The sequence below is a fragment of the Pseudophryne corroboree genome, chromosome 1 (genome assembly GCF_028390025.1).
Source record: "Pseudophryne corroboree isolate aPseCor3 chromosome 1, aPseCor3.hap2, whole genome shotgun sequence".
In the NCBI taxonomy this organism is placed as follows: Eukaryota; Metazoa; Chordata; class Amphibia; order Anura; family Myobatrachidae; genus Pseudophryne; species Pseudophryne corroboree.
The window spans coordinates 518,484,720-518,497,210 of NC_086444.1; the positions used below are offsets into that span (position 1 = coordinate 518,484,720).

The window sequence follows — 12,491 nt, forward strand, 5'->3', positions numbered from 1 at the left end:
CTATGCAGCAAAACAAGCCAGCATATGCCAATGGTCACAGCAGCAGCACCGAAAGAGGAAAAGGAGGATTCACTTATGCCTTCCCTGCAAGCACCTCCTCTCCTCTCCAAGGGGACTACTTGTGCAAACCAGGTCAGGGAGGAATACCTGGCCTATTTTAATGTAGTAGGCGCAGTCCACTGGCAGGAGAAGCCAATAACGTAAAGTGTGTGGTGTGAGGTGGACTGGTGTGGACTGGGGGCCAAGGTTAACAATTAAAGTAACAATGACAAAATACTTACAGATGTGGCCTGTGAAGCTTCCCCCGTTTCACTCTCCACTGCGTCTGGCCATGGAAGGGAGGAGAATCCAGTTCTTGTTGGTTCTGGCTCATTTAGGAAGGACATACGTACAAAGAGAGAAAAGAAGACTCTTGTGTTGGGGCACTCTTGGTTCAAATAAAAAGTATAATCAAGTTTTAATTGGTATGCATTAAAAATTAGTTTCCAGTGAAGGTCATCTCATAAACCCAGGTATAAAGAAATATAAATGTAAATATAATATATGTCACAGCTGGTTATTTTAGTGATAGCAATATCATGTGGATATGTAGGATATCCTGCAAGTCACTGTAATAGTCAGCTGTTGTTTTATTAGTTAAAAAAAATGAAACAAAGAAAATAAATGTGAGAAATTGTAGTCATGAATATAAGGTGACCACAATCTGGCAAAATGTTTAAACGCAGTTCAAAGCAGGCCTGTACTAAGTATGCGTATTTTGCATGAGGTACAGATACCTATTGGAGGCTGAAGCTAGTCTGCATTGATCATGAGGTGAATTGCTCACTGTCAACATATGACAAAAAAAATAGAAAAGAAGACTCTTTTGTGGGTGCACTCTTGATTTGGAAAGATATTGCTTGAAATATTTGAGATAAGAACAAAGAGGTTGATTAAAATTAGTTAAATTTTATTAATATCACAAATAAAATTGCCAGTAGTTTGATGCATAAATAATGGTAACAATAATAATATTAATAATAATAATAATAATAATAATAATAATAATATTGGATAACAAGTATATGCTGTCTGGGTTATATCTAAATTATGTTAGGAGTTAACTTAGATAGTAAGGGTGCAGTGAATTCACGGGTTGGTCTCAACCGTGTGCCTGTACAAAAGTTAGAACAGAATCTCTGAGCCTCGGTAGCAATTACGAATATGGGCTGGTGAAAACACACAATAATTAGCCTGCCACTTGGGCTGGAAAGGGAACAGAATGAAAATAGATGAGAAGGGTGAATCTGCTTTCAGTGTTAGGCACTGAGCATGTGGATCCTTGATGTGCTCTACTAAACTGAGTCTTCCTCAGGGGTCTCCCACCCGAGTACTGACTCAGCCCAACACTGATTAGCTTCCAAGATCAGATGGATTCGGGCGTTTCCAGTGTGGTATGATAGTAGAGAAAGAAGTAGTGATCTTTAGCTCTAGAATCACTGATGAGAGTTCACGAATTTAGCAGGATAAATGTGTGAATGGTGACAGTGAAAAGCCAAAGAAGGAATCTTTGATGGATCTGCTGCCAACGTTAGACAGAGGTGAAAACCCCCTGAATCAATGGTGAGAGTTCAGAAATGATAGTAAGATACTGAAAAAAGATGAGAAAATGGAAGCGCAGTGGGCGAGTCCTATTTCAGGGGTTAGGCCCAAATTGCACTAATTTATTGCAGAAATAAACATATGAATAATATAATATGTCATATATGTCAATAATGAGGGAAAGAGAACAATTTCAAATAACAATGATACAGAAAATTGGATAATCCTATTAGGATGCATATGCAGGGAATGGATACTTTCCTGGCTGTGGTATTCTGGATACAATAAACACAATGTAACTTGAAAGTATCAATGTGTAGATAAAAAGAAAAAAGAGAGAAACAACACTGTGGCTGAAATGAGTGAAGTATCGCTTTGGCTACTGATACATAAAGATGCTGTAGTGCAGTGACTACTATTAAAAATAAAACATTCAATTCATGCGAGACTGCGGCCATGATATAAATAAGCTCAAATAAGAACAATTATGCACCGCAGGAATAATCAAGCGGGTGGCGATGGCGGCAATTCCACTGGGAGCAGGTGGATACTGATAATGCAGTAATGGTTTGTGCACTGGTGTCGGGTTACACAAAGGAAAGATATTACCCGTGGTCAGTAGCGGTATCGCCTCACCAACCACATACCCTGCCTTGCAGTAGGACGGCAACTGACATCCCACCTGGACTTATTACACTGGAATCGCAGGTCTTCCTGGAGCCAAGTGGAAGTCATGCGTCTTCCACTGTGATGCTCTTACATACCCACTGCACATGCTCACTAGAGATCATCATGGCCATTTTGGGATATGGCATGAAGCCTCCATGGAGAATAGGAAGACTGAAGCAGTAGCGTACTCCTCTTTCAACAGTTTTAACTGTAGTTACATATAGGCATGGCTCCAAGAATCAGAAAACAGATGTTCTGTCTAGACAGCTTAAAGTGAGTCCTCATTCCTAAACAGAGTGACCTACTTATTTTATCTGGGAATAACGTCATTTTGCTCCTCAGATCTCAGAAAATGTATTTCATTAGACACCAAGTTAAGAAGTCTATCAACTAGAAACTTGTATTAAGAGGACTCAAGTTTTATTGCTTAACCATAACTCTCGGATATATGTCCTCATGACTCAGTTGCAATAACAATATCACTATTCAGCTGCTGTGGATCATCTAGGGAGCAAAACACTAAAACTGATCACTAGAGAGTGTTGATGGCCAATATTTCAAGGATTGCACAATTTGGGCCTGAAATAAACTTTCTCTTGGTCCTCCTTATGATAAGTTATAGCTATGCCAGTTCCTTTTGGTGCTAGGGGAGACAATTCAATAAACATAATCACGGCTCTTCTACCATCTAAAGTATTTACATATTAGATGTGGCTATTCCAAATACCGTACCAATAGGAACATCCATCCCCCTGCTAGGAATGCCCTTCAGTCTGTGTAAATTATTGCTCCATCACAAACACAGACACCTTGCCCTGTAAAACTATGAGTCTAGGGAAGTCTAGTACCCATGGAGCAACTATTGTGTGCATACTGTAATCAAGTATCTCCATTATATTCCAAAATAAGGAAAGTTGCAAGATATATTTTATGATACCATTTTTGGCTTTTTATTCACTTCTGCATTTTGGATTTGAGCATTTTCATGGGTGCAATTCACACTATGGTGGTCATTCCGAGTTGATCGCAGCCAGCAACTTTTTGCTGCTGCTGCGATCAACTAGTCCACGCCTATGGGGGAGTGTATTTTAGCTTAGCAGGGCTGCAATCGCTTGTGCAGCCCTGCTAAGCTAAAAAAAATTCAAGCAGAACAAGACCAGCCCTGGACATACTTACCCTGTGCGACGATCTCAGCGTTGCTGGGGCCGGCTTTGACGTCAAACATCCGCTCTCCGTTCTCCTGGACACGCCTGCGTTTTCTTCACCACTCCTTGGAAACGGCTCCAAACGGTCTGGTGACGCCTAGGAACGCCTTCTTTCTGTCAATCTTCTTGCGGTCAGCTCTGCGACCGCTTTCTTCGTTGGCCGCGATGTAACCTGGCGACCACTGTCGCTGGGCAATGACGTGCGTGCGCAGTGCAGCTGCCGCGCATGCGCATTCCAGACCCGTTCGCACCGCAGTGACAAACCGCTGCGTGCGAACGGGTCAGAATGACCCCCCTATGACCCTAACTGTGAAGTGTTTTTGTATATTCTCCCCGAGTTTCTGCCCACAATCCAAAAATATACTGATAGGTGAATTGGCTCCCAACAATATTAACCATAGCGTGAATTTGTGTGCGTGTACATGTGGTAGGGAATATAGATTGGAAGCTCCACTAGGGCAGGGAATGATGTGAATGGCCAATATTCTCGGTAAAGTGATGCAGAATATGTTTGCACTGTATAAATAACTGATAATTAATAAATAAATTATTTTTCAGGTGTATAGATTATAGTATATTACAGTAACAATAACTCATTTCAAAACAATACTATCAGTTAAGTAATAAATTATATAAGAATAATAAAGCTGCTGTATTTGACAACTCATTTGCCAGAGATCTGGGATTAACGCTATGGGGTATATGCAATTAGCGGCGAATCGCGGCAATTTTTCGCCCGTTTTTTAATTTGACACAATTCGACCGTCGAATTCCGGCAAGTGGGTGCCGAAATTTACCATATTCAATAAAAAACGGATTCGACAGTCCCGCTGTCGAAAAATGGCCGATTTGACGGATTTTGATCCGATTTTTAAAAAACGGGAAAAAACCCGGAAAAAAATGGCGTGGGGTCCCCCCTCCAAAGCATAACCAGCCTCGGGCTCTTCGAGCCGGTCCTGGTTCTAAAAATCTGGGGGGGAAAATGACAGGGGATCCCCCGTATTTTTAAAACCAGCACCGGGCTCTGCGCCTGGTGCTGGTGCAAAAAATACGGGGGACAAAAAGAGTAGGGGTCCCCCGTATTTTTTACACCAGCATCGGGCTCCACTAGCTGGACAGATAATGCCACAGCCGGGGGTCACTTTTATACAGCGCCCTGCGGCCGTGGCATTAAATATCCAACTAGTCACCCCTAGCCGGGGTACCCTGGGGGAGTGGGGACCCCTTCAATCAAGGGGTGTCCCCCCCAGCCACCCAAGGGCCAGGGGTGAAGCCCGAGGCTGTCTCCCCCATCCAAGAGCTGCGGATGGGGGGCTGATAGCCTTGAGAAATTTGAAAGAATATTGTTTTTTCCAGTAGTACTACAAGTCCCAGCAAGCCTCCCCCGCAAGCTGGTATTTGGAGAACCACAAGTACCAGCATGCGGGAGAAAAACGGGCCCGCTGGTACCTGTAGTTCTACTGGGAAAAAATACCCAAATAAAAACAGGAGACACACACCGTGAAAGTAAAACTTTATTTCATACATGCCGACACATACATACTTACCTATGTTGACCCGCCGACTGCCACGCCCCCCTTGTCACTGAAGAATCCGGGGTACTTGTGAAAAAAATTATACTCACCTCAATCCAGTGTCCGGATCTTTTAAAATAATCCTCGTACTTGGCAAAAAAAAAAACGAACACCCGAACCAGGCGGACTGAAAGGGGTCCAATGTTTACACATGGGACCCCTTTCCCCGAATGCAGAGACTCCCCCATGACTGCTGTCACAGAAAGGTCTCTTCAGCCAATCAGCGAGCGCAACGTCCTGGCACTCTGCTGATTGGCTATGCTCGTCTGAGCTGTCAGACAGCGTATCGCAAAGCCTCTCCATTATATTCAATGGTGGGAACTTTGCGTCAGCGGTGAGGTCACCCGCGGTCAGCGGCTGACCGCGGGTAACCCCACCGCTACCCGCAAAGTTCCCACCATTAAAACTAATGGAGGGAGCTGTGCGATGCGCTGTCTGACAGCAGACGCGCATACAGCCAATCAGGTGAGTGCCACGAAGTAGCGCTTCCTGATTGGCTGAAGGGACTTTCTGTGACAGCAGTCACGTGGGGTCCCGGCATTCGTGGAAAGGGGTCCCATGTGTAAACATGGGACCCCTTTCAGTTAGAGATGAGCGGGTTCGGTTTCTCTGAATCCGAACCCGCCCGAACTTCATGGTTTTTTTCACGGGTCCGAGCAGACTCGGATCCTCCCGCCTTGCTCGGTTAACCCGAGCGCGCCCGAACGTCATCATGACGCTGTCGGATTCTCGCGAGGCTCGGATTCTATTGCGAGACTCGGATTCTATATAAGGAGCCGCGCGTCGCCGCCATTTTCACACGTGCATTGAGATTGATAGTGAGAGGACGTGGCTGGCATCCTCTCCATTTAGATTATAAGAGAGAGAGATTTACTGGAGTTTAGGACTAGGAGGAGTACTGTAGAAGTGTAGAGAGTGCAGAGAGTTTACTAGTGAGTGACCACCAGACAGTGCAGTTTATTTAATATATCCGTTCTCTGCCTGAAAAAAGCGATACACACAGTGACTCAGTCACATACCATATCTGTGTGCACTGCTCAGGCTCAGCCCAGTGTGCTGCATCATCTATATATATTATATATCTGTCTGACTGCTCAGCTCACACAGCTTATAATTGTGGGGGAGACTGGGGAGCACTGCAGTGCCAGTTATAGGTTATAGCAGGAGCCAGGAGTACATAATATTATATAGTGAGTGACCACCAGACAGTGCAGTTTATTTAATATATCCGTTCTCTGCCTGAAAAAAGCGATACACACAGTGACTCAGTCACATACCATATCTGTGTGCACTGCTCAGGCTCAGCCCAGTGTGCTGCATCATCTATATATATTATATATCTGTCTGACTGCTCAGCTCACACAGCTTATAATTGTGGGGGAGACTGGGGAGCACTGCAGTGCCAGTTATAGGTTATAGCAGGAGCCAGGAGTACATAATATTATATTAAAATTAAACAGTGCACACTTTTGCTGCAGGAGTGCCACTGCCAGTGTGACTGACCAGTGACCTGACCACACTGACCACCAGTATAGTTAGTAGTATACTTATATTGTGATTGCCTGAAAAAGTTAAACACTCGTCGTGTGACTTCACTTGTGTGTTGTTTTTTTTTTTATTCTATAAAAATAAAACTCATTCTGCTGACAGACAGTGTCCAGCAGGTCCGTCATTATATAATATATAATATATACCTGTCCGGCTGCAGTAGTGATATATATATATTTTTTATATCATTTATCATCCAGTCGCAGCAGACACAGTACGGTAGTTCACGGCTGTGGCTACCTCTGTGTCTGCACTCGGCAGGCAGTCCGTCCATAATTGTATACCACCTAACCGTGGTTTTTTTTTTCTTTCTTCTTTATACATACATAGTTACATAGACATCTCTTTATCAACCAGTCTATATTAGCAGCAGACACAGTACAGTACGGTAGTTCACGGCTGTGGCTACCTCTGTGTCTGCACTCGGCAGGCAGTCCGTCCATAATTGTATACCACCTAACCGTGGTTTTTTTTTCTTTCTTCTTTATACATACATAGTTACATAGACATCTCTTTATCAACCAGTCTATATTAGCAGCAGACACAGTACAGTACGGTAGTTCACGGCTGTGGCTACCTCTGTGTCTGCACTCGGCAGGCAGTCCGTCCATAATTGTATACCACCTAACCGTGGTTTTTTTTTCTTTCTTCTTTATACATACATAGTTACATAGACATCTCTTTATCAACCAGTCTATATTAGCAGCAGACACAGTACAGTACGGTAGTTCACGGCTGTGGCTACCTCTGTGTCTGCACTCGGCAGGCAGTCCGTCCATAATTGTATACCACCTAACCGTGGTTTTTTTTTCTTTCTTCTTTATACATACATAGTTACATAGACATCTCTTTATCAACCAGTCTATATTAGCAGCAGACACAGTACAGTACGGTAGTTCACGGCTGTGGCTACCTCTGTGTCTGCACTCGGCAGGCAGTCCGTCCATAATTGTATACCACCTAACCGTGGTTTTTTTTTCTTTCTTCTTAATACATACATACTACTACGACATCTCTTTATCAACCAGTCTATATTATTAGCAGCAGACACAGTACAGTACGGTAGTTCACGGCTGTGGCTACCTCTGTGTCTGCACTCGGCAGGCAGTCCGTCCATAATTGTATACCACCTAACCGTGGTTTTTTTTTCTTTCTTCTTTATACATACATACTACTACGACATCTCTTTATCAACCAGTCTATATTATTAGCAGCAGACACAGTACAGTACGGTAGTTCACGGCTGTGGCTACCTCTGTGTCTGCACTCGGCAGGCAGTCCGTCCATAATTGTATACCACCTAACCGTGGTTTTTTTTTCTTTCTTCTTTATACATACATACTACTACGACATCTCTTTATCAACCAGTCTATATTATTAGCAGCAGACACAGTACAGTACGGTAGTTCACGGCTGTGGCTACCTCTGTGTCTGCACTCGGCAGGCAGTCCGTCCATAATTGTATACCACCTAACCGTGGTTTTTTTTTCTTTCTTCTTTATACATACATAGTTACATAGACATCTCTTTATCAACCAGTCTATATTAGCAGCAGACACAGTACAGTACGGTAGTTCACGGCTGTGGCTACCTCTGTGTCTGCACTCGGCAGGCAGTCCGTCCATAATTGTATACCACCTAACCGTGGTTTTTTTTTCTTTCTTCTTTATACATACATACTACTACGACATCTCTTTATCAACCAGTCTATATTATTAGCAGCAGACACAGTACAGTACGGTAGTTCACGGCTGTGGCTACCTCTGTGTCTGCACTCGGCAGGCAGTCCGTCCATAATTGTATACCACCTAACCGTGGGTTTTTTTTCTTTCTTCTTTATACATACATAGTTACATAGACATCTCTTTATCAACCAGTCTATATTAGCAGCAGACACAGTACAGTACGGTAGTTCACGGCTGTGGCTACCTCTGTGTCTGCACTCGGCAGGCAGTCCATAAATAATTGTATACCACCTAACCGTGGTTTTTTTTTCTTTCTTCTTTATACATACATACTACTACGACATCTCTTTATCAACCAGTCTATATTATTAGCAGCAGACACAGTACAGTACGGTAGTTCACGGCTGTGGCTACCTCTGTGTCTGCACTCGGCAGGCAGTCCGTCCATAATTGTATACCACCTAACCGTGGTTTTTTTTTCTTTCTTCTTTATACATACATAGTTACATAGACATCTCTTTATCAACCAGTCTATATTAGCAGCAGACACAGTACAGTACGGTAGTTCACGGCTGTGGCTACCTCTGTGTCTGCACTCGGCAGGCAGTCCATAATTGTATACTAGTATCCATCTCCATTGTTTACCTGAGGTGCCTTTTAGTTGTGCCTATTAAAATATGGAGAACAAAAATGTTGAGGTTCCAAAATTAGGGAAAGATCAAGATCCACTTCCACCTCGTGCTGAAGCTGCTGCCACTAGTCATGGCCGAGACGATGAAATGCCAGCAACGTCGTCTGCCAAGGCCGATGCCCAATGTCATAGTACAGAGCATGTCAAATCCAAAACACCAAATATCAGAAAAAAAAGGACTCCAAAACCTAAAATAAAATTGTCGGAGGAGAAGCGTAAACTTGCCAATATGCCATTTACGACACGGAGTGGCAAGGAACGGCTGAGGCCCTGGCCTATGTTCATGGCTAGTGGTTCAGCTTCACATGAGGATGGAAGCACTCAGCCTCTCGCTAGAAAAATGAAAAGACTCAAGCTGGCAAAAGCAGCACAGCAAAGAACTGTGCATTCTTCGAAATCCCAAATCCACAAGGAGAGTCCAATTGTGTCGGTTGCGATGCCTGACCTTCCCAACACTGGACGTGAAGAGCATGCGCCTTCCACCATTTGCACGCCCCCTGCAAGTGCTGGAAGGAGCACCCGCAGTCCAGTTCCTGATAGTCAGATTGAAGATGTCAGTGTTGAAGTACACCAGGATGAGGAGGATATGGGTGTTGCTGGCGCTGGGGAGGAAATTGACCAGGAGGATTCTGATGGTGAGGTGGTTTGTTTAAGTCAGGCACCCGGGGAGACACCTGTTGTCCGTGGGAGGAATATGGCCGTTGACATGCCAGGTGAAAATACCAAAAAAATCAGCTCTTCGGTGTGGAGGTATTTCACCAGAAATGCGGACAACAGGTGTCAAGCCGTGTGTTCCCTTTGTCAAGCTGTAATAAGTAGGGGTAAGGACGTTAACCACCTCGGAACATCCTCCCTTATACGTCACCTGCAGCGCATTCATAATAAGTCAGTGACAAGTTCAAAAACTTTGGGTGACAGCGGAAGCAGTCCACTGACCAGTAAATCCCTTCCTCTTGTAACCAAGCTCACGCAAACCACCCCACCAACTCCCTCAGTGTCAATTTCCTCCTTCCCCAGGAATGCCAATAGTCCTGCAGGCCATGTCACTGGCAATTCTGACGATTCCTCTCCTGCCTGGGATTCCTCCGATGCATCCTTGCGTGTAACGCCTACTGCTGCTGGCGCTGCTGTTGTTGCTGCTGGGAGTCGATGGTCATCCCAGAGGGGAAGTCGTAAGACCACTTTTACTACTTCCACCAAGCAATTGACTGTCCAACAGTCCTTTGCGGGGAAGATGAAATATCACAGCAGTCATCCTACTGCAAAGCGGATAACTGAGGCCTTGGCATCCTGGGTGGTGAGAAACGTGGTTCCGGTATCCATCATTACTGCAGAGCCAACTAGAGACTTGTTGGAGGTACTGTGTCCCCGGTACCAAATACCATCTAGGTTCCATTTCTCTAGGCAGGCGATACCGAAAATGTACACAGACCTCAGAAAAAGAGTCACCAGTGTCCTAAAAAATGCAGCTGTACCCAATGTCCACTTAACCACGGACATGTGGACAAGTGGAGCAGGGCAGGGTCAGGACTATATGACTGTGACAGCCCACTGGGTAGATGTATGGACTCCCGCCGCAAGAACAGCAGCGGCGGCACCAGTAGCAGCATCTCGCAAACGCCAACTCTTTCCTAGGCAGGCTACGCTTTGTATCACCGCTTTCCAGAATACGCACACAGCTGAAAACCTCTTACGGCAACTGAGGAAGATCATCGCGGAATGGCTTACCCCAATTGGACTCTCCTGTGGATTTGTGGCATCGGACAACGCCAGCAATATTGTGTGTGCATTAAATATGGGCAAATTCCAGCACGTCCCATGTTTTGCACATACCTTGAATTTGGTGGTGTAGAATTTTTTAAAAAACGACAGGGGCGTGTAAGAGATGCTGTCGGTGGCCAGAAGAATTGCGGGACACTTTCGGCGTACAGGCACCACGTACAGAAGACTGGAGCACCACCAAAAACTACTGAACCTGCCCTGCCATCATCTGAAGCAAGAAGTGGTAACGAGGTGGAATTCAACCCTCTATATGCTTCAGAGGTTGGAGGAGCAGCAAAAGGCCATTCAAGCCTATACAATTGAGCACGATATAGTAGGTGGAATGCACCTGTCTCAAGCGCAGTGGAGAATGATTTCAACGTTGTGCAAGGTTCTGATGCCCTTTGAACTTGCCACACGTGAAGTCAGTTCAGACACTGCCAGCCTGAGTCAGGTCATTCCCCTCATCAGGCTTTTGCAGAAGAAGCTGGAGACATTGAAGGAGGAGCTAACACGGAGCGATTCCGCTAGGCATGTGGGACTTGTGGATGGAGCCCTTAATTCGCTTACAAGGATTCACGGGTGGTCAATCTGTTGAAATCAGAGCACTACATTTTGGCCACCGTGCTCGATCCTAGATTTAAAGCCTACCTTGGATCTCTCTTTCCGGCAGACACAAGTCTGCTGGGGTTGAAAGACCTGCTGGTGACAAAATTGTCAAGTCAAGCGGAACGCGACCTGTCAACATCTCCTCCTTCACATTCTCCCGCAACTGGGGGTGCGAGGAAAAGGCTCAGAATTCCGAGCCCACCCGCTGGCGGTGATGCAGGGCAGTCTGGAGCGACTGCTGATGCTGACATCTGGTCCGGACTGAAGGACCTGACAACGATTACGGACATGTCGTCTACTGTCACTGCATATGATTCTCTCAACATTGATAGAATGGTGGAGGATTATATGAGTGACCGCATCCAAGTAGGCACGTCACACAGTCCGTACTTATACTGGCAGGAAAAAGAGGCAATTTGGAGGCCCTTGCACAAACTGGCTTTATTCTACCTAAGTTGCCCTCCCACAAGTGTGTACTCCGAAAGAGTGTTTAGTGCCGCCGCTCACCTTGTCAGCAATCGGCGTACGAGGTTACATCCAGAAAATGTGGAGAAGATGATGTTCATTAAAATGAATTATAATCAATTCCTCCGCGGAGACATTGACCAGCAGCAATTGCCTCCACAAAGTACACAGGGAGCTGAGATGGTGGATTCCAGTGGGGACGAATTGATAATCTGTGAGGAGGGGGATGTACACGGTGATATATCGGAGGGTGATGATGAGGTGGACATCTTGCCTCTGTAGAGCCAGTTTGTGCAAGGAGAGATTAATTGCTTCTTTTTTGGGGGGGGTCCAAACCAACCCGTCATATCAGTCACAGTCGTGTGGCAGACCCTGTCACTGAAATGATGGGTTGGTTAAAGTGTGCATGTCCTGTTTTGTTTATACAACATAAGGGTGGGTGGGAGGGCCCAAGGACAATTCCATCTTGCACCTCTTTTTTCTTTTCTTTTTCTTTGCATCATGTGCTGATTGGGGAGGGTTTTTTGGAAGGGACATCCTGCGTGACACTGCAGTGCCACTCCTAAATGGGCCCGGTGTTTGTGTCGGCCACTAGGGTCGCTAATCTTACTCACACAGTCAGCTACCTCATTGCGCCTCTTTTTTTCTTTGCGTCATGTGCTGTTTGGGGAGGGTTTTTTGGAAGGGACATCCTGCGTGACAC

General features: G+C 45.2%; 1 pseudogene; it reads right to left on the reverse strand.

Moving 5' to 3' along the window:
• Positions 1–1,328: 1,328 nt before the first annotated feature.
• On the reverse strand, positions 1,329–1,447 carry LOC134932711 (5S ribosomal RNA; annotated as a pseudogene).
• Between the last annotated feature and the right edge of the window lie 11,044 nt (positions 1,448–12,491).